Here is a 23,209-nt window from a genome sequence, read left to right on the forward strand (position 1 = left end):
TTCTTGTATATCAGTGCTGTGTATAAATGTGTGGCAGTGCTTGTTGTATATCAGTGCTGTGTATAAATGTGTGGCATAACAGTGCTTCTTGTATATCAGTGCTGTGTATAAATGTGTGGCATAACAGTGCTTGTTGTATATCAGTGCTGTGTATAAATGTGTGGCATAACAGTGCTTCTTGTATATCAGTGATGTGTATAAATGTGTGGCATAACAGTGCTTCTTGTATATCAGTGCTGTGTATAAATGTGTGGCATAACAGTGCTTGTTGTATATCAGCGCTGTGTATAAATGTGTGGCATAACAGTGCTTCTTGTATATCAGTGCTGTGTATAAAATGTGTGGCATTGCTTCTTGTATATCAGTGCTGTGTATTAAGGCATGCATTGACAGCAGACTATGTACACCAATAATGAACATAAATACATATCAGTGCTGTGTATAAATGTGTGGCATAACAGTGCTTCTTGTATATCAGTGCTGTGTATAAATGTGTGGCATAACAGTGCTTCTTGTATATCAGTGCTGTGTATAAATGTGTGGCATTGCTTCTTGTATATCAGTGCTGTGTATAAATGTGTGGTATTGCTTCTTGTATATCAGTGCTGTGTATTAAGGCGTGCATTGGCAGCAGACTATGCACACCAATAATGAACATAAATACATATCAGTGCTGTGTATAAATGTGTGGCATAACAGTGCTTCTTGTATATCAGTGCTGTGTATAAATGTGTGGCAGTGCTTCTTGTATATCAGTGCTGTGTATAAATGTGTGGCATTGCTTCTTGTATATCAGTGCTGTGTATAAATGTGTGGCAGTGCTTCTTGTATATCAGTGATGGGTATTAAGGCATGCATTGACAGCAGACTATGTACACCAATAATGATAATAAATACATATCAGTGCTGTGTATAAATGTGTGGCATTGCTTCTTGTATATCAGTGCTGTGTATAAATGTGTGTGAGTGCTTCTTGTATATCAGTACTGTGTATAAATGTGCGGCATTGCTTCTTGTATATCAGTGCTGTGTATAAATGTGCGGCATTGCTTCTTGTATATCAGAGCTGTGTATAAATGTGTGGCATGGCAGTGCCCCAACTGCAGCAGGGCAAGTGTAAATAAATATGTAGCTTGACAGTGCCCAGCAGACATCAGTACTGTGTATAAACCCACAGCATGGATATCCTATTTGAATATTGGTCCTATATACAAATGCGTGGTTTGGCAGCACTTAGGGTATATGGTTTGGCAGGGCACGTTATGTGGTGGGGTAAATCTCACGGTGGCAACAGATGCTAAAATGTTCTAAAAACCTCACTGTCCCCAATAGCTAGAGCTGCATATTCACAAGTGCCAAAGGCGTCACCTCACAGGCCACGTGCATCATTTACTGAGCACTAATTGTCAGTTCTAGAGGCTCAGAATTTCACATAGCTGTCCCCTCTCTCTGTAGCAAAATAGGATTCTGTCACAGGACTTCTAAATCGCAATTCCTCTACAGGGTGTCACTATCATATATCAAATTACATATTTTCCACTGCTGAGAAACAAATAAAATATTCATACTCTGACACTTAATGGATGGATTAGCTGCTATATATACTTCTCTAAATGCCTTACTATTGGAGGAGTTACAGACTCACAATGTCTACTAGTATTTTTCTATAGATCCACTTTATTAAAGAATGGGGAAACGAGTGAGATTTAACAATCAGCTGTTAAGAATAACACTGGCACTCAAACACCTTATGGGGGCCCTTCCAGTATTAGTAAATATAGGACACTGTATAGTAGTCCATTGCATTTCCCAATCTGTAGAGCAGGGCTTGACAAACCCAGTACCAGGAAGCCACTGGCTTCTAGAATTTTTACACCTGGTTACCAACTTTTTGGGGCTATTCTCCATATATCTTTAAAGGGACACTGTAGCCAAAAAAAATTATTTTGTGATTCAGATAGAGCATGCAATTTTAAGCAACTTTCTAATTTACTCCTATTATCAAATTGTCTTCATTTTCTTGGTATGTTTATTTGAAAAGCAAGAATGTGAGTTTAGATGCCGGCCCATTTTAGGTGAACAACCTGGGTTGTCCTTGCTGATTGGACAGCACCAATAAACAAGTGCTGTCCATGGTTCTGAACCCACAATTTGCTGGCTCCTTAGCTGAGATGCCTTCTTTTCAAATAAAGATTGTAAGAGAATGAAGAAAAATTGATAATAGACGTAAATTAGAAAGTTGCTTACAATTACATGCTCTATCTGAATCATGAAAGAAAAAATTTGGGTTCAGTGTCCCTTTAAACAAATACAACTGTCTGGCTCTTAAAGGACCAGTCAACACAATAGATTTGCATAATCAACAAATGCAAGATAACAAGACAATGCAATAGCACGTAGTGTGAACTTCAAATGAGTAGTAGATTTTTTTCTGACAATTTTAAAAGTTATGTATATTTCCACTCCCCCTGTACCATGTGACAGCCATCAGCCAATCACAAATGCATACACGTACCATGTGACAGTCATCAGCCATTCACAAATGCATACACACTTATTCTTGCACATGCTCAGCAGGAGCTGGTGACTCAAAAAGTTTAAATATAAAAAGACTGTGCACATTTTGTTAATGGAACTAAATTGGAAAGTTGTTTAAAATGGCGTGCTCTATCTGAATAATGAAAGTTTAATTTTGATTGAGTGTCCCTGGCTGGTTCCTAAATATTTTTTACTTGCTCCTAAATTTTAAACAGATTTTTTAACCCCTGCTATAGGGGGCCTTAAAACCATCATGAACGAGAAAAAAGGAAGAAACTATGAGATCCAAAACATGACAGAGTAAATATTGGCAAAATATAAATTTACAAATTACCAAAAATAAAGGTTTGTTTATCATATCTGACTTGATTGTGGCCAATTAGGGCTAAATGTGAATAACTTTGTATACCACTCTAAGCAATCCCAGAACATTGGGTAGACAAGTCAGGCAATTCACATCTTCCATTACAAGACTTGATGACTTCCAGCCTGTCTAGGGACTACAGGAAAAACACAATTTTGACAACAAAAATAAACAATATAAACAATAAGTGTATATTGCAACCCGGTTTCCTTTTAATTTATTCATTGAATTAACCAATTTATGGGAAATTCCATTAGAGAGCAATTTCACTTTAAACAATCTTTTTTTTTTTTTTTTTTTAAAAAGACAACGATTCTTCAATACGCTAAAGAAGCGCTGTGTGTTAGAGCTGTGGCGCAGAGAATGACTAAACTGCAAGATTAACACAAAAAAAAAAGAGATTGCAACCTTGTAATACCCGGGGTTAAATAACTGCTCCTCGCTGCTAGGTAATGTGTTAGCAGAAGATCTGAGCAAGTACATTATTTGCTCTTTATCCCCTGTGGGGTCATTTTTATGCTGCAAAGACCCTTTTCTTTGGCACATCTGTCCTGACTGTTCTGTACCTGCTCATTTACAGAAATCGGCATATGGCAGTGCAGGAAGTCAGAGTGCAGAGTCAGACTAATGGGACTTCAGTTAGGTGCATTAACCCATATGTCTCACCAGACCTTGTGTAACACGAGACCCCTCATTCACTGCAGAGGTTCCCAATGTCACAGCCTCCAAATATAGACAGAGTTCTGGTTTGGCTCTTCATTATTCCACCTTACTTGACAATGCAGCTTCTGTAATACTAGGTGATGCAATAGGGCATATACTTAGCCTTAACTATCCTTACAAGGGAGAGACCCTATATGATGAGGACATTTTATCAAAGAAAGGTGGTGTAGCCAAAGGGGTAGAAATTTTAAAGTCATTAAAAATATATAAATAAGATAGACAGACAGATATATAAACCTCAATGAGTTTGTTCTCACGTTACATTTTAGTTTTCTCTTCACTAAACAACAAATAAAATGTATAGATTTTATTGGAATTAAAAGAGCTATTTTTGATGTCATACTTGTGGCTATAGCAGTTGCCCTCCTTAGTCAGTGAGCAATTATTACCCAGTTACCTATTGTGAACAAACACAAATATAATGATAGTTTCAATATCAGTTTAAAGCATTTTAACTTGGCCTTTTTTAACAGGCTTATTTGTTGCTCTTTCACTGATTGACACCTTTTGAGTTTAATGAACCTTTAAGCACAAAAAATATATAGGGAAAGTCCAGAATGAATAAATAAATATCAACTCCAACCCTACACTACCCCCCTCCCCACACTCACTCACACTTTTTAATCAAAAACCGCTTTCACAATTCTATGCACGGAGGTGTTTTATGTTATTGATTTTTGTTGGAATCCCCCCCAATTTTTATTTTGTTTTAAATAAATAAAAAACAACCTTCTTTAATAATCTCCACAAATTGTGTTGTACATAAAAGCCACAAGGACCACATATTAAAGTATAACCTTTTTAAAAGTTTAAAATGTTTATATATTTTAGGATTAAAAGGGATAGAAAAGTCAAAATTAAACTTGCAGGATTTGGATAGAGCGCGTAATTTTAAGACTATTTTAAATTCACTTCTATTATCAAATGCTCTTTGTTCTCTTGGTATCCCTTGTTGAAAAAGAATACGCACATATCCTACACTAGTTGGGAGCAAGTTGGTGATTGGTGCCTGCACACATTTGTCTCTTGTGATTGGCTAACTAGATGTGTTCATCTAGCTGCCAGTAGTGCAGTGCTGTTCCTTTAGCAAAGGATAACAAGAGAATGAAGCACATTTCATAATAGAAGTAAATTGGAAAGTCTTTTAAAATTGTATGTTCTAAATCATGAATCAAAATTTTTGGGTTTCCTGTCCCTTTAAAGGGACACTGAACGCAATTTTTTTTCTTTCATGATTCAGATAGAGCATGCCATTTTAAGCAACTTTCTAATTTACTCCTATTATCAATTTTTCTTTGTTTTCTTGTTATCTTTATTTAAAAAGCAGGAATGTGATGCATTGGAGCCGGCCCATTTTTGGTCGAGAACCTAGGTTATGCTTGCTTATTGGTAGGTAAATGTAAGCCTCCAATAAGCAAGTGCTGTCCATGGTGCTGAACCTAAAATGGGCTGACTCCTTAGCTTTGATTCCTGCTTTTTTAAATAAAGATAGCAAGAGAATGAATAAAACTTAATAGGAGCAAATTAGAAAGTTACTTAAAATTGCATGCTCTATCTGAATCTTGAAAGAAAAGATTTGGGTTCAGTGTCCCTTTAACTCCAAGACTGCCACTTTTTACACACAACTACATTCCAACACTGAAGTAAAAGAAGGTGTGTGTGCTATATATAATTGGGAGATTTGCTGTATACACACACACGCATATACACACACACACACACACATACACACACACAGCCATGATTTATTACTCTAAACCTCTTTCCCTGGATCACTTCCCAAAGCCAAGATTCAGGGCCAAGCTGGCTGTCTCTTCTGGAATTGACGCCTTGAAATCTATACTCTTAGAGCCATGTGATTCCAGCAAGCTGGACAAGTAGTCGCACGTTGCTGATCAGCCTGTGTTACTTCATTAGGGATGCAGCATACACAACGCTGACAAGTATAATGCAAACAAACACAAGCTCCTGAACTGAATGTCTGAGCCCAGGTCTCTGGTTTGTGATAATGATTACTAAGGACATAGAAAAGACACTATAATGACCTAAATGTAACATAGTATCCAAATAATAGAATACTGAGAACAACCTCAAAAAAAATTACTTAAAGGGACAGTAGCACTAGCTGGGCACATGATTATAAATATATAGCGAAGCACAACCTTTGATTGACTGAGTCTTTTCTTACTCAAAATGCATTGAAGCAGGGGCTGGTTGGTCCATTGCGTAAGAGGTCAACGTAAAAATATGCAACATTGTGAAAAAATAGCAAGAGACAGCTCTAGAATACTTCACTGAAAGTGATGCATTAACCATTACTATCACCTATTTATTATATCTATCTGTGCCTTTAATTTCAGGGAGAAAATTATTTGATAATCCAATCAGAAACCGTGTATGTGTTCACCACAAACTGTAGTTAGTTTTGTGTTTCAACTCAAAGACCACAATTAAAGGGACATGGAACTCAAATCATGATTCAGATAGAGCATGCAATTTTAAACAACTTTCTAATTTACGTTTTTTCCCCCTTAATATGCGTCTTTCTCTTGGTAACCTTTGTTGAAAAGTATACGTTGGTAGGCCCAGGAACTGGGAGCTAGCTGCTTGTTGGTGACTGCACATTAAAATGCCTCTTGCCACTTGTTTACCTATGTATTCAGCTAGCTCCCAGTAGTGCATTGCTACTCCCTCTATAAAGGATACCAAGAGAATGAGACAAAATTAAAAATAATAGTAAATAAGAGTTGTTTACAAAGGTATGCTCTATGTAAATCATGAAAGAAAAGCCTTTAACCTTCTCTATGCAGAAAGACACAATTTGCACATTATGCCAGGTGTATGCCCATAGACTTCTCATCAGATGCATATACCTGCATGCATAGTGGAACCTGCACACAGTAATCTACATCTTACAGTCATTACTCCATACTTGGGGCCAGGGAAGGGAGCGCAGGGCATTGGCCTGGCTGCCTCACCACATGGTTAGCCAGAAAATGGGACAGTAACAGCCTGTGCTTAGCCCTCCTCCTTGTCACTAGCGAGTACTGTATATTGGTCAAGCTTAATCTTACATTTAATAAAGCATGAGTGAGTATATGGTGGAACATGTGTAACGCAATATATTTAGCTAAAACACTACTAGTTTGACAATATAGGTGTGTTCTTGTTTCCCTTACATTGAATTCCCATGTAGCCCCTTTGTTTGAAAAGTTTGGACAACCATGACTTAGGCAAACAACATTTATCGTACAAAAGTTTGCGCTGTGTCTCAAGACTAGCAGGCAGTTTAGGATTCATGGTATAGCACCGTCGGGTACAATGTGGAAGACAGCATTGGTCAGTGCTGGCACGTTATACACAGAAGCAATATTCTTTACCTATTAGAATCATCACTTAACTGCTCATCAGCTACGGACTTTAATTACAATACATTAGAATCCCCATAGAAAAAGTACTGCACCGCAGATTGCAGGGTTTTTACATTTGAAACTGTTCAAAATGTATTTGAAAACCACTTATCACAAGCTATTCAAATGCATCAGTTTTCTTTCATAACTCATTACTTTAAAGCCGTGGCAATGAAAACAAATTTTCTGGTACTACACATGGGCTACCACCACACTGCGTTTCTTGTAAAACAGCAATTCAACTTTAATTGTTGATGTAAGTCATGAATGTATAAGATAAATTAACTTTGTTGTCCCTTTAAATGTAAAAGAAAAAATACAATGGGCACTTCAAATATTTTATTACCTCCAAAAAAGATTTGCCAATCCTGCCCTATACCCTGCACAGGGACAATTACTAACGTGTTCCAATCCCTCTTAAAATATATTTTCAGTAGTTTTCTGAACAATGTGTCAAACTATTTAAATGCTGCATCTTGGACCTAATAAAACTAATGCTTTATCCGTTAAAAGGGACATGAAACCCATTTTTTTCTTTCATGATTAAGATAGAGCATACCATTTAAAACAACTTTTCAATGTATTTATATTACCTAATTTACTTTGTTCTCTTGGTATCCTTTGTTAAAATAGTATACCTAGATAGTGTCAGGAGCTAGCTGGTGACTGCACATATATACCTCTTGTCATTGGCTTACCAATGTGTTCAACTAGCCCCCATTATTGCATTGCTGCTTTTCAATAAAGGATACAAAAAGAATGAAGCAACATTAATAAGGTTGATAAAATTGGAACATTGTTTAAAATTGAACGTACTATCTAAATCATGAAAGGGAAATTTTGGATTTCTTGTTCATTTAAGTGACATTTCTTAGCTGGGGGTTTAAACGTGAATTATAAAAGTACAAAAAACATACATCATTATATGATATTAATAGTTATGTGAAAACCCTGCATCAAGACATATAAGGCACTCGTTATCAATATAGAATTAATCAGCCAGTATATTCTACCTACTTCTGGCTGTGCCTCCAATATCTCCAAAACCCTTTTTGGGAAAACTTGAAAATCTTGTGATACCCGTTTTCTTATATTGACTTTTATTAGGTAGATTTTCCTGTTATATTGTTTTCTAATTCAAGTGTTTTTTTCCTTCCAATTCAAACATCAATTCTAGTTATGGAGTAGAATGGTTCTAGACAACAAAACAATAATTAAAAACAAATACAAACTGCCATATAATGTGTTACCATGGTAATACGGATAGGTTGGAATGGCAGACAAGTTTTTTTTTTAAACCTGGTCATTAACAACACCGATATTCTAATCTAGACCACAAGTCCTGACCTCTCTGGCCAACTCAAATAATTTTTCTTTCATTACTCATCTCTCCTGCTTTATTACGAAATTGTGTTTACTTTACATTATTAATAACGCCTGAGAGTTGATAAAAGCTACGTGCTCTAGTCTACCTATATGGAGTTTTAGCCCTTGAACTAAAATGCTAATAAAAACCTAGTAATTACAAGACTTAACTGTAGTTGTGCAATAAATTAATGGTCTAGTTGAATGTGCAAACCTTCTGAATACATTAACACTTTGTTTGCTGCAATTGTTTTTCAAAGTCCAAGCTCCTCACCATTTGCCTTATTTGAAGGAGCCAATCTGAATGTGTTACTGAAATACGCAAGACAAGCCGTTGTTATTTTGTTAGCAAAAAACTTACATTGTGTTACAGTATCTTTTCTAATCACTTCTTAAGTTAAATTAAGGGTATGTAGGGGCTTGTAAAGTCTGCATTGTTGTAGAATTGGAAAATCCACAATTTACAGGGTTAAATTACAGGAAAATGTGGCAACACAGATAATGCAAATATACTCATTGTATATGTATAATTAAAGGTTTTATATTACAATCTTTTTTTCAAATGTATTGTTGTCAAAATCCATGCATGAATTGAAACTTCATACTCCAGAAGTATAACCCTCTATATTGTAGATAGTGACTGTTTACCACTGTAGTATCTTATGTAATTGGAAAAGCAGAGGAGACCAGTTTTTTTTAAAAAGGGTGTCTCCCTGGATTGCACAACAATGCAAATTTCACTAACAAAACATCAGACAAAATGGTTTAAAAATGTTTATGCTGTTAGCAGATTTTTTTGCAGTCTAGAGTTTGTTTATTGATATATACTGCACATATATAAATAAAACAATATTAGGCCCTTTATGTAGTGTATGAAAGTATATCCCCAAATAGACAAATTAGGCAGTGAGATAATATCACCCAAGCAAGGCTTAGAGGAGAAAGGATGATGGAGAAATTGATCCACAAGAGCAGATAAGGTTAAAGAGGAACCAATAAGGAATTATTCAGAAAAGAAAAGAAGGAAAATATCAAGAGGAGATGAAATTGGAGAAAATTTAGCAAAGTAAAAAACTGGAAAGAGAGAAAGGAGTAAGTGAAGCAAGTAGAGAGGACTGAGGAACATGATCAGGAGATATTAAATAAATTGTGGTTAGAAGACAGCAGAGGGAGAGTATTTAGATGTGGCATAAACCGAGAAGAGGGTGATAAGGAAACAGGGCGAGGCTGCACTGGAGCGCAGGGGCCATATTGTCCTTGTGATGCATTCAGACCATTTCTTCCCTCTGGAGAATAAAAAAGGGCCGCTCTATCATCTGCTAATATCTACAGATTACCAGAAGTGTTATTGACTGGTACTGGAAACCCGGAAAACACAGGAAAGTGATGTCTACTCTGTCTCTGCAGCATCTAACCAGTAGGTACCAGGGTTTTTTGTCGTTTTTTTTTTGGGGGGTGTCCAATACCGATTTTGGACTTTTCATACTACATTTGCAGGGAACTTTAAAGCGTGGTACAGTAAAATATTGTCACCATAACACAGATGTACACAACAACCAAATAAAAGGTAAACTGAAGTCATTTTTATATTCTGCATCAAAAAAAAAAAAGATCCTGCACTTTTAAATGCACTTAGAGTAAATCACTGCTTACTGACATAGCTGTGAGAATTGTCCTCATCAGCCAATCAGCTCCTACCTCACAGACCAGTTTTGCACTTTCTGTGAAGTTTCAGTATTCAATATGCAAAGTAAAAACTTTATGTCCTTTACACGTTAACGTTGTGCTTTTTCGATGCTTGATTTTGCATTTTTAAGCAAACTAATCCTTCCTGAGGTTTTAGACACAGCTGATATTTTTATCTGACTTTTTTTTTTGTAGGGCTACCAACCTTTAAGAGAGGAAAGTGCTTAAAAGATAACCCTACAACCCCTACAACAGCCCAAGGCAAGAGGGGTTCAGGGAGGAATGAGTTAAGCCACCTGGCCTCATTGTTATGCCAATTTGTAAGACACTAGAAAGGACTGTGGTTGGCTCTATTCAATGGCCGGTCACTTTAAAGCATCCAATTTCTATGAGACCATAATCTCATCACAGTGGGAAAACATAGAGCTGCAGGAACTATCTGACCAGAGCAAAAGCAGATCTGTTGTGGGGGAGGGGAAACCTCCTACTTGTACCCACTTCCAAAAAACAAGTGTTATTGAGAAGACTGCCTAATAAAAGGCTTCTGTGGTAACCAAGTGACAAGAGTTGATTCAACTAAGAAAATAAAGCTTGTAACTGCTAACCACCATAACGATGGCTCTGCCACAAAACATGGTCCCTATAGGCATAAAACTTACCATTTGTATAAATGCCTAAATATACAAAGTGTTGTTCCATCCCGACTCCACCAATCTAGGGAATAAAAGGGGCAGATCTGAGACCCGTAACGAGTAGTACATTATGAGATCTGCCAAGAGTGAAGAGGTTAAGTAACACAGAGAAATCTTTCTTCAGATCCAACACTTCTGGAGAGTAACTTGAGTTCATATGGGAGTTGGAGCCAAACTGTCTATTTCACTATCTATCTGTGTAATAAACACATGGATCTCTACCATAAAGTCACTGCTCGTGTTCTGTGTGTGGGTGCCAGAGAAGGGGCCCCAGTCTACTGCACAGTCTGGGAGTCTGTCTGGGAGCAAGCTTCCAGTATTAACCATTAATGGGTCTAGGGAACAAACTCCCACCTACTGGAGAGTTCATGTTCACTCCTCTGCAATCTTATTTCTAGATTTTCTCTCCATATTCAAGTTTATGTAACATATGGAGCAATCTTATTGCACTATGTGTTTAACAGCCAGAATTTGAATATTAGGACTTAATAGTTTAATTGCTAGGACAGGTAGACATATCTTATGTCGACGGGAATTCCAGGCAAAAGATCAGTTAGATAAGATTTTAATTATTATCAGATATTTGTAGAGCGCCAACAGATTCCGTAGTGCTATAAACATAGGCGGTATACAAGATAACATTTATAGGGATCTAATGGGTAAAGGGCCCTGACGATAGCTGCACTGTTGTATTCAGCTCTTATGAAGGTGATCTACAAACAGCTGGGCTCATAGGCTTAGATGAGAAAGTTGTTTTTTATCTGATGTTAAATGAAAGGTTTCCACCCATTTACCTTACTTAGTGACACTGAGGAATAGAACACCTCTACAAATGCCCATGTGCAGATTTAAAGATCAGAGATGGGCACAGTCACCCAGCCTCTGACATGCGCATAACACTGAAAAGGGCATGTCCACCTGCAATGAACAACATAATCACAAGTAGAAGCCCAACTTTGTACATACATTCTGTTTTTTACAAACTATCAGTGATTATAGGAGCCAGAAGGGTAGCAGCAGATTTAAACATACACCTTCCATAAGTTTTAGGAATCTGAGATTGGCCCCCACTATAAGTATTACTTTGATTGTTAAAGAGACGTAACAGGGCAATAACAAAATGCTCTAAAGTGTTAGTACCCAGATTGATCAATACTGTAAAAAAAAAAAAAAAAAAGTTCCATTTCCCCCCACTACATTAACATTTAAATCAGTAATCAAGTTACATTTGATATTCAAATATTAGAACCTCAAAATGAGTTATCAGTATCAAGAAATTGTGATTTCAACCCATCTGAAATAAATAATATATAAAATAATAAAAATCCTAACACCCACAAAATGTAAAATGGTACCCATTACCCAACACCTGTTTCCAACGTTTCCAATGTTGTAATTCTAGCCAATGTTTCACACTTCAGCGGCAGATGGTTTGTTTAGTGTTGTAAGGATTACATAAGGTATCAACATTAGCAAGTTATACGACTTTCAAAAATAGAAGAAACTCAGTAGGTAAATGATTTTACATGTAATGTTACGATTTCCAGAAAAAGAAACACTAAAGTGTATTTATAAACTCATGAGTTTAGTACGCTTTAGACAATATTAAATATAAAGTTTCACCAGTTGAGACTTTTTCAAACTGAGCTTTTTAGTAATTCACTGCATAGTAGAATGATATAAGTTGAAAATCTGTGTGTGTTTTTAAGGAACATGAAACACAATTTTTTTTTCTTTCATGAGCATGCAATTTTAAATAACTTTACAATGTTTTTGTATTATCTAATTTGTTTTGTTCTATTGGTATCTTTTGTTGAAAAGTATACCTAGGCAGACTCAGAAGCGGCTGATTGGTGGCTGCACATATATGCCTCGTCATTGGCTGTCAGTTAGCTCCCAGCAGTGCATTATTGCTCATTCAACAAAAGGATACCAAGAGAATGAAGCAAATTAGATAATTGAAGCAAAATATAAAGCTGTTTAAAATTGTATGATTTTTCTGAATTATGAAAGAGATTTTTTCTTTTTTGTGGTCCCTTTAACAATGTGACATTAGCAAATCCATTATTTGTAAAGTGAAAACTGCTCACTTTACATTGTCTCTTAATGAGTACTTAAGTTATGCAACAGTGACAGCAGGTCAATAAATTAGGAGACTTAAAAACAAAACAAATACAAGAAGATGCGTCTGGGATGCTGAAATGCTTTCACCCACTGCCTCACAGATAGTCCCAACACATTATGTCTCACTCCCACGTCACTATGGGGAAAACTACTACAACTTCTGTCTATTCATGTTCACAATAAATGCTGAAAGACAGAAAAGTGCTCCTTTACAAGGCAGGTCTAGATACCTAATGAAACGTATGCCCTGTATTGTTCAGTATATTCAATTTATGCATCCGGATACAGAAAGTTGGCCAATAGGATGTATGCTATTTACATCAATGACAATCCTAATTCCCATGCCCCAGCACACAGTGAAAAATCACTCAGCGCTCCCAGGAATAAGCAAGGGTCCCTGCCAACATTTATCAAAATTGGGTACCATGTGGATTACTTAGAACAACCTAAATTACTTTCTGCACAAAACAAAGTGGAACTCAAAACAAACAGAGCAAAACGGCTACATAATTCAGCAAATAGGCGTATAAACTGCAAGCTCTTCAGTCAAGTGGTTGCCAATCTTACTGAAGACACATTTATGCTTATTGGAGTTTAGTTTTGATACTTTATTATGTTGTGATCGCTTTGAGCAGTAACAAGGTGAGAACACATTGCTGCAGCGACATTACAGTATTTGAAAGTACAAACATTAAACTTCCAGAATGAACTTAGAAACAAGATCCTGGGATAACTTATTTCAACTTACAAAACAAATGCAATAATGTGTTAAAAAAACAGTTTATACAGGAGTGTACAATGTGATCAGGAATTGATTCATTAATATCACATACAGTATACAACACATCAAAATGTCTGTAGTCAGGTGGTGTAGAGCTTATGCAAATACTATTAACCCATTAGCTGCTAGAAAAAGCCATAACATATTATGTAGCAATAAACTGCAAGCAATCATCTGGTTAGGGTAAATGTATATCACAAAACCAAAAAGCTTATACTCTAACACTATAACAGAAAAGAAAGCTCTCTGGCAGTCAAAGGGTCAGTCAAGCCTTCCAAACAGTTATCATGGCATCTTTACTCCATGCAGTGCAACTCTTTACCCATAATGCATTTATTTTGCAGGCATACTGTCTATATTCACAAATTCACTGACTGCTCACCCCTCCTCCCCCTCTTTAACCCCCCCTCAACCCCAGAAGATAGCTACTTACCACAAGTTTATTCAAACCAGTCCTGCAGTTCACTCCCCCCCACTGTTCGCTCCTCCTGCGCTCCCCACTCTCTCTCACTCTTCTGTTGCAGAATGGGGACCACATATGTCTCAAAGCACTTCCAGGCAAGACAGAACAAAAGCCAGGCAGACTCAAGTCTTTAATTTCAGCACCAGGCAGTCAGAAGCTACGCTCATGCTGTCTTCTCTTCCCTCCCCTCTAAGGACACCCTGTTCCGTTTCTCTTCTGCCTGTCCAGCTACTGCACAACACACATCAATTATTAATTGCTTGTCTCCAGATTTCCAGGCAAAACCAATAACAGATGGGCTCCCTACTAATGGCAAACTGTGTACCAGCCAACTGGCTGTGTGTGTTTCTGCCTCCAGAGACAATGCAGAGAATCAGGTTAAGCCTCCATAACTTCACACATGCTCAGGCAGACACAATGATAGTCTCCCACTGTAGCACTGCAGTCTGAGACCTGCTAAAAAATAGCATAAATGCTGGGGAAGGAAAGACAGATCAGAACAGGGGGTTTGTCTCACCTGAGAAGCATGCGGCAGGCTAATTCAAGCTTTTTCCTTTTTTCCCCTTTCTGTGTCTAGAGAGCTTGCTGTTTGCTGTTACACACACACATATACACCACACAGCTTCCATTCACACACACACTCAGCAGCCTCAGTCATTTGCCAGAAGGCAGAGGAGAGAGACAGGAGGAGGAGGGGGGTGTAAATGGAGAGAAAAGGAGGAAGAAAAAAAAAAAAAAAACCCAAGCAGCTCACATTACCAAACTTACACAGAGGGGCGGTGCTAAACACTATCCTTTAACCCCTTATCAGCCAGAGGAGGGGAAGGGTGTCTGGCTGGCTGCCAAACTGCTTTGCTCATTACTTCCTTCACTGACTGAGTACAGAGGTGAAATTAGGCATGTTGTATGAGGTTCGAAAAACAAAAATATAAACCTAAAACCCCCATTCAGGATGCGCCTCCCCATTCTCAGAATACCTCTGACTGCAGCTATATTGGACACACTAAGTACCATAAAGAATGCATGGCTGGGGACTACACACTACCCATTGCCACAGCCGCTTAAGTGTGATACTGTGTTTACTGTTAGCACAGAAATATTGTATCTTTTAACAGTTTAGTTCCTGTGGGAGCCAGAAATGTTTGTCTCTGTAATGATTATGAAAGGAAAGGATTAATAACAATTAAGCAAGAGAGGTTATTATCTAATCAAAACAAAGCAGCGAATAATAAATGTTACATAACCAAAGAGCTGACAATCTATTTTTTTTTGTGCACAATCCTATTGTATGCTTATTAGCATATACAATTTAGTAGGTCATTTATAGTTAGAATACATTGTATTCAAACAATGCAAGGTTTAGCTCCCCCACAAAATGAATATGAATGTCACATTTATATTTAAAACCAAAAAATACATTAAAGATAAAAAACATTTCTTTGCCATATTTTAAAGAGAGCATCTTATAATGTATTAATTTTTTAACAGATTATCTATTTGCTAAAAACAACTTTTGATTGTATGATTGGTGCAGTGTATCCTATCAACCAATAGAGCACCAGGACTTGTCCCTATCAGCCAGTGAAAACATGATCTGTTATACTTAGAATACATATATATTATTACAAAAGTATCCATTTAAACAGCTCTATGTTAACATATTTCCATGCACAAAAAAATAAAAAACAGTTTTGCATTTTTCTTTGCTTGACATACACTATCTCAACAGTGACCCCCACTGCACATTTAGCAGATATCCCAACCCCCCAGCTTTGTTAGCACATAACTAAATGCAATATGGCTACAAGGGAGATGTTTAAGTTGTAATACTGACTATCTACAGAAGGATGCTAAATATTTAAAGGTACAGTCAGCCAAGGGTTTGTAAACACTTGGTACCCATACTGGGATATCTTGATTGGCACTGCTGTTATCCACCATATTGGGTTCAAAATCCATTCCTTTTTTAGATGACTGAGCTCAGTGGACATACTTATAATAATCAGAAAATGTGTCACCCCATGTGACTTTGTAGAGTATAAACATAATGGTTATCTTGTATTACCTAAGATGAAGCATGTAACAGGCCAAAAAAACTAACAAACAAGTTATTCTCTTTGGTATATATCACTTTAAAAGAGAAGTCCCTAATAATAACAAACAAACTAAAAACAACAACATTTTTTGTGCCATTAGTATTGAAACAGCTGAGTTTCTCATAAGTTTGCAACTATAGAGGCTCAGTCATCAAGTTCAACTCAAGTGTAAAATACTATGTTTTAAATAAACAAATAAAGCACAAACTAAAGTGTTGAATAAAACGAAATAAACTAAGCCTTCAGTAGGTCAATTCTATCTACTGATAATCCATATAACAAGTTATGTACTTGGTAATATGCGGTAGATACGTTTAATGAGTCATTCAGCTATACTGTTTAAGAACATCACCACCCAGTGGTCAATAGCAATAGCTACATCTGACTCACATTCCAAATGGGAACAGCTATAATTATTTTGGTATATTTTAGGTAATATGGCAAAGAGTAAAAGTCATTATTTATGTCCTACCCCCCTTTAATCATCACTTAGGGACAATTATAAGTTAATGCAAAATTAGCATCAGAAAATAGATTTTATATTCCCTTGTCAGTGGAAGGTCTTTTAACCTAAGGATACCCTCATAAATGTTTTGTAGAAGGGAAGTATAATATTAATACTAGGTAGGCAAGATATCTGTGCATCTGGATAGAAGGTTTTAATGCTGTATCATATATATATATATATATATATATATATATATATTAGATAAATTATTCTAAATATAATAGTCTAGCACCTCCAAATTAACAAAACAAAAATACATTGCTGCTCGAGACCAGCAGTTCTCTGCGGCTCCCAAGCTGGACTGATATGTTTACTGTTCCTTTAACGCACACAACGTGGTTAAACACTTTGTAATAAGATATTTATGTTGCCTTGCTAGAGTATATCAGCTAAATCAACATTTTAAAAACTACATAACCTTGTTTGCTGAAATAGCTTTTTAATAACCAAACTGCATCCATTGCCTTATTTGGAGAAGCTAAACTGAGCTTGAATTTGTAGACAACACAGCTAGCCATAGTCACATTGTTAGTATAAAGTGCATTAGTTTGCACTTCTTATCTGCTATAGCCAATTGAATACATATATGCAGCAGGGTTAGCCTGATAAGTCAGCAGGGAAATTTTCCAAACAGAGAATTACAATTACATTTTTTTAGAGCATACTTGAAATGGGGGCAACATAAATAAGGAAAATATATTACATAACTAAACATTTTTTTATTAAACAAATCTCACTGTGTTTACTGTCACACATAGACATGCAGGGTCTCTAATGATAATATTGCACGCTCTAAGAGCATAAAGTTTCTGCACTGCAATGTCCCTTTAAAGGGTCATGAAACCCCCCCAAAAAATTCATGATTATGATAGACAATACAATTTTAAACAACTTTCCAATTTATTTCTATTATTTAATTTACTTCCTTCTCTTGTTATCCTTTGCTGAAAAGATTATCTAGGTAAGTTCAGAAGCAGCCAATAATCTAGGTATAAGCTGCTGATTGGTGGCTGCATATATTTATACCGATTGTCATTGACTCAACCATGTGTTCAGTTAGAAACCAGTAGTGCATTGCTGCTCCTTCAACAAATGATGCCAAGAGAATGAAACAAATTAGATAATAGAAATAAATTAGAAAGTTGTTTAAAATTGTATTCTCTATCTGGATCATGAACGAAAAATGTCCGGTTTCATGTCCCTTTACATTAAAGGGCCATAATACCCAAATGTTTAAACACTTGAAAGTAATGCAGTATAGCTGTAAAAAGCTGACTAGAAAATATCACCTGAACATCTCTATGTAAAAAAGAAAGATATTTGACCTCAAAAGTTTCTCAGTAGCCACATCCCATTGTAAAGGACTTCTAAGCAGCAAATCAGTATGTCTGTCCCAGGACAGCTAAAGGAGCGAGCTTACGTGCACACTAATGTTATTTCCCTATTCAGCTTAAGGAAGTTTACAGTGAAATCTCATGAGATCACAGTAAAAGAGTTCATGACCTCAGCACTGCTGATGCTGATTGGCTGCTGTTCATTTCTTCATTTTTTTTATTTTTTTTTACCTGCAGCTGGACAGCAGCCAAGTATAACTTTTTACACAGAACTTACTCTGCTGAGCTGAGGAGATTGTGAGGTAAAATATCTTTCTTTTTTACATAGAGATGCTCAGGTGATATTTTCCTGTCAGCTTTTTACAGTTATACTGCATCAGTTTCAAGTGATTTAGCATATGAGTATTATGTCCCTTTAATAGAGTATTTTACCATTTTAGTCTGCAGTGTACTGATAACAACATCAACCACTACATAAATGACAAATGCATCTTAATTTTTATTTCCTGAATTAAACAAAAACGCAGGAATTATAAAAGTCCCTGTGATGACAACCTAATTGAATATAGACTGCAAGTTTTCTCAGGTAAAGGTAATTACTTGTGAATTAATTTGCTGCGGATAATATGCAGTGACATCCTTTTAGCGTTCCTTAGAGTCTGTTTGTTTCTTTTGATTTGTCACTTTATTCAGATTGCGCTACACAGGCACCTGTATGCCATACAGAATTTGAATTTGCCCATCTCTGGGCTGTTTGATTGAAAATAAACACATCTGGCAAACAACCTTTATGTAGTGGGCAGTAACATTATATGTCTTACAAATTATGGGCTAGATTACAAGTAGAGCACTAAGTTAATGTGCACCCGTAAATGGGCAAATTTGACCGTTTACGGGTGCACATTAAATAACCAGTCATTACGAGTGGCTGGTTAATGCTACCGCGAGTTGGTGGTAGCTCTTTCCAATCAGTGAAATTAACCAGGTCAATTTAAAAAAAGTCCCCCCAAAATAAGTATAGTTTCTTTTTAAAAATAATTTTTATAAATACAACTGCACGAAGCAGTTATAAAGGGTTAAAGTGAGAGGATGTGTGGTGTTAGAAAGAAAAAAAGTCACTGAAGTGCCTTTAAATTGTGGTTTATGGCGACTGTTATCACGTGAAATATATATATATCTATGCTTATATTCATATATATTTATGTGTAAGTATGTGTATATACACATAAGCACATAAGTAATTATTCATACACATACATATTTTCAATATGCTGCCCAACACTGTGCGACCTACCCCCCACTAGGTTCTGTGCCGTGTCTATCGGCATCAGAACGAGGCTCCAATTCCATGCAATGCGAACTCCCATTTGCGAGCGCTGGTATTACGAGTGAAGTGTAAATATCGATCTAGCGACTGCGCAATTTTGCGCTCCACTCTTAATCTAGGTCTATATTAGAAATTGGGATCTAAAACTTCATATGTAATAAAACTGGGTGTGAGGTAAAAAAAATATAGTTTTTATTACTAAACTTCATTATGTTGAATTCATGTGTGTTTGTTCAATTATTTAAAAGGACATAAAAGTCAAAATTTAAAATGACAAGCTCTGTCTGAATCATGAAAGGTTAAAAACATCTAATAAGCTTCTATTATCTAACTTGCTTCATATTCTCTTGGTTTCACACACTACTGGGAGCTAGCTTTTGTTTGGTTGCTGCACATATGAAACCTGTAATTGGCGCACTCGATATGTTCAGCTAACTTTCCAGTAGTGCACTACAGCTCCTTCAACAAAGGATACCAAGAAAATAAAGCAAATTTGAAGTAAACTGGAAAGTTTTTAAAATTGCATGCTCTATCTAAATCATGAAAGAAAAATGTTGAGCTTCACTTCCCTTTAAAACAAGGAAACAAAATTTTAACTTTTATGATTTAGATAGAGCGTACAATTTCTTAAAGGGACAGATAAGTAATAAAATGATAATTTTCCATTGGGCATTTGTTTATAAACAGATATAAGATAATGAATCAAGTGTGCTGTAAACAAAGTAATATCATGAGATATAATTTTAGCTGCAAGCTCAACCCATTGTAATAGGCTGCGGTTTCAAAGCACAAAACCAGCAATTTCATATACACAAATAAACCTGAAAATACAATTTCTCATACATTTTATGATCTGCAGCTGGTATAAGAAGCCACTGGAAATACATTAAGGGAAAAACTATTTTACAGTATACTGTCCCTTTAAATGTATGTTTCCACTGTATATAGATAACAAGTGTCCCTGATAAACAGTAGCTGGGTGCATACATGATTAAATGTGTGTTTTGCTGAGAATAAGGTCTTTCAACTCAAAACCCCTGACATATCAAATAATTCCGGGCAGAGATGTTCATATAACAGCAACCTTTAGGGCACAGGTCTGAAAACGTTTAAGAGAGTTGTACCAAATCCTTATCAAGACCTGATGTCCCAACCTCATTTTGTAAATCACATAAAGCAAATGTATTACCGTGAATACAAATACTAAATAGTTTTGAAGGAAACCAGTTTTGAAGATAACCTCAACCAAGCCTCTGACCTGATCCTACGGCCCGCTTTACCACCACATACTACATGACACCTTGGCCCTGCAGATCCCCAAGTAGTCACATACTCACATCAGACCTCTGCCCCTACATCTTCTCTTTAGCCAAATAGTCACACTCACATCAGAAGTCTCTGCCGCATTAAGAACATGACCATATAATACCCGAGACCCCAGACTCCTAGTCCTGCAGCCCCTGGTAGCTACATGCTCAGACACCTAGCCCTGCAGCCCCTGGTAGCTACATGCTCAGACACCTAGTCCTGCAGCCCCCGGTAGCTACATGCTCAGACACCTAGTCCTGCAGCCCCCGGTAGCTACATGCTCAGACACCTAGTCCTGCCGCCCCTGGTAGCTACATGCTCAGACACCTAGTCCTGAAGCCCCTGGTAGCTACATGCTCAGACACCTAGTCCTGAAGCCCATATATCAGCTACAAACCCGTATCACATAACAGATCCCTGGCCTTGTAGCCCCTCTGTCAGTCCCTTATTAACACCACACCACAGTCCCCAGGCCCTGCATCCCCCTCTGTCAGTCCCTTATTAACACCACACCACAGTCCCCAGGCCCTGCATCCCCCTCTGTCAGTCCCATACCCACATCATATCAAAGACCCCATGCCCTACAGCCTCTCTGTCAGCTGCATAACCAGATCACATAACAGAACCCGGGCCTACAGCCCCTCTGTCAGTCCTGTACCAACATAATAGAACAGATACCAGGTCCTGCAGCCCCATGCCCACATCACAGACCCCATGTCCTGTAGTCTCTGTCAGTCCGATGCCCACATCACATTCAGACCCAAGAACCTACAGCCACTATCAGTCCTATACCCCCTCACATCACAGAACCCTGGTCCTGCAGCATCTATCAGCCCCATACACACATCACAGAACCCTGGCTCTGCAGCATCTATCAGCCCCATACACACATCACAGAACCCTGGCTCTGCAGCATCTATCAGCCCCATACACGCATCACAGAACCCTGGTCCTGCAGCCCCCTTCAATCCCATATACACAGCACAGCACAGGCCACTTACATCCCAGACAATACATATTTACAGAAGCCCCCATATAAGGGGATAAATTGCCGTATTCCCTGTAAGAGTTTACACTTTAAAAGCCAAGATTGGCTCATTCAAGTAAGGCAAATAGTGGGCGGGGTTTGGCTATTGAAGATTAATTGCCATAAAAATGGTGTTAATTTGTTTTAAAATGTTAAGACTTGGCTAATAGGTTTTTCTGTAGCAACACAACAGACGTCTTGTATTTAAGTAGTGAAAATATACATATATGCACTCAGGCATCCAATATATTCCTAGAAACACCCTTTATAATGAGATGCTTCCACACTACAATAAATGCCAATAAAATGCACTGTCAGCAGCAAACAAGTCAACAAGAATCTTACAATCCAAAATAAATTTGTCTCCCAGGCAATTTGAGTTGTGACTCATGCTTCCAATTGCTTGTTTTGCCAAGTCTGTACCTTGTGTTATTTTTTTTTTATGTGATTCAATGAGAGCACTAATATCCACCCTTGAAAACCATTACACGGCCCCAACACTTAGGGTGTAACTATAGTGTCCCAGTTGTCTTCTGGTCTGTGGGATCATAAAAAATAAATAAATACATTTACAGCACAATCATCGTTTTAAAAAAAAAACGTAGAAGTTTATCCTATGTAAAGGGATAGATAGAAAGGTCAAAGTTGAAATGTGCATGAATGCATTTCAATGTTTAATTGAAACATTTGTGCAATATACTTTGAGTAGAAAAAAATTATTCCAGGAAAAGTTGTTAATATTTTTAAGCAGCACACGCACAAGCTGTGAGTCCCAAGTGCACCAGCATTTAAAGGGACAGTCTGCTTAAACATGTTTATTATTTAAAAATAGACAATCCCTTTATAACCCATTCCCCAGTTTTGCATAACCAACACTGTTATATTAATACACGTTTTACCTCTGTAATTACCTTGTATCTAAGCCTCTGAAGACTGCCCCCTTATCTCAGTTCTTTTGACAGTCTTGCATTTTAGCCAACCAGTACTGACTCATAAATAACTTCACAGGAGTGAGCACTATGTTATCTCTATGACACACAAACTAGAGCTTTTTAAAGGGACACTGAACCCAATTTTTTTCTTTCGTGATTCAGATAGAGCATGACATTTTAAGCAACTTTCTAATTTACTCCTATTATCACATTTTCTTCATTCTCTTGGTATCTTTATTTGAAATGCAAGAATGTAAGTTTAGATGCCGGCCCATTTTTGGTGAACAACCTGGGTTGTTCTTGCTGATTGGTGGATAAATTCATCCACCAATAAAAAAAGTGCTGTCCAGAGTACTGAACAAAAAAAACTTAGATGCCTTTTTAAAATAAAGATACCAAGAGAACGAAGAAAAATTGATAATAGGAGTAAATTAGAAAGTTGTCTAAAAGTGCATGCTCTATCTGAATCATTAAATAAAAAAAATTGGGTTCAGTGTCCCTTTAACCTCTTAAGGACATATGACGGAATTT

At 37.0% G+C, this 23,209-nt stretch overlaps 1 protein-coding gene across 10 annotated transcripts in view; it reads right to left on the reverse strand.

Moving 5' to 3' along the window:
- Window positions 1-23,209, reverse strand: part of ZMIZ1 (zinc finger MIZ-type containing 1) — a 528,960-nt gene that overhangs the window by 64,928 nt on the left and 440,823 nt on the right. Inside the window, exon 1 of one of the 10 annotated variants that reach the window (XM_053692114.1) lies at window positions 14,664-14,803. The exons of 8 other annotated variants lie outside the window; for them this stretch is intronic. The gene's annotated coding sequence lies outside the window, so the exon portion shown is untranslated. Of the gene's footprint in view, window positions 1-14,116; window positions 14,615-14,663; window positions 14,804-23,209 lie in introns of those variants that run through there. One more of the 10 variants, XM_053692115.1, reaches the window with a different exon arrangement.

This window comes from Bombina bombina, chromosome 9 (assembly GCF_027579735.1).
Source record: "Bombina bombina isolate aBomBom1 chromosome 9, aBomBom1.pri, whole genome shotgun sequence".
In the NCBI taxonomy this organism is placed as follows: domain Eukaryota; kingdom Metazoa; phylum Chordata; class Amphibia; order Anura; family Bombinatoridae; genus Bombina; species Bombina bombina.